This window comes from Convolutriloba macropyga, chromosome 7 (genome assembly GCF_964194025.1).
Source record: "Convolutriloba macropyga chromosome 7, txConMacr16.3, whole genome shotgun sequence".
NCBI lineage: Eukaryota > Metazoa > Xenacoelomorpha > Acoela > Convolutidae > Convolutriloba > Convolutriloba macropyga.
The window spans coordinates 69,572,983-69,573,930 of NC_134474.1; positions in this window are offsets into that span (position 1 = coordinate 69,572,983).

Here is a 948-nt window from a genome sequence, read left to right on the forward strand (position 1 = left end):
AGCCTTTGTCGATGTCGGGACTCAGAAATTGTCGCTGAAAATTGAATACTGGTTCTTGAAATATTTTCGTCAGCAACCGAAGTAAGCAAAAATTCCTTGAAAATCCTTGAAAAATTCCCTGAAATGTAAGTTTTGGTTCAATATTGTTTTCAAAACCAATCATCACAAAAGCTGATCGGCGTCAATTTTTCAAATTTTTCTGATTCGTTTTTATGAAGTCCTTTATTGAAATTTCATGAAAATGATTTTTTTTCTGATGAATTTTGAATTTTTCTATGAATAGTCAGAATGGTTTATTTCAAAAAATTGGACGTTTGAAAAAAGACATAAACCATCTAATTTTGGGTTATTTCGAACAACTGACAAGGAAAACAGTTTACAAGGGAGCAATTAAAAAGTGCAAAAATCAACCAAGAAGTGAAATCGAAACAGTGTTCTAATAGAAAACGGTCAAACGAAAGTATTGCATACAAAAGACACACAATTACAAAATTAATTTCAATTTTTTTCTAAAAACACGGCGTTTTCGAGAAAATCTAAGTGTCAAAAGAATAATTATTCACAAAACACCTAATCTTTAAACATAGCAGGCAGATTGCCGGAAAATAGCGATAGGCACTTGTAATGAACTGAAACAAATAAAGAATCGAAACAACTAAAGTTTTTTCAGTTAGAATTGGACTGTCATTTTTATGAGACATATACGCTCTATAAGGAAAAACCCTAATGGGGTTTTTTCAAAATTGAGATTTGAAATCAAAAACGCAAGACTCTAATGGCACTACTTAGTACTATTTGCACTACTTAGATGCATGCCATTGATCTTAAACAGTAAATTTTCATAAAATTTAAAATTCATTAAGCGGGTTCAGAAGTCATTTTTGGGGGAGGTACGTCAAGCAATTGACATAAAAAAGCAGAACAAATGACGTCACGCACTCAACGCAG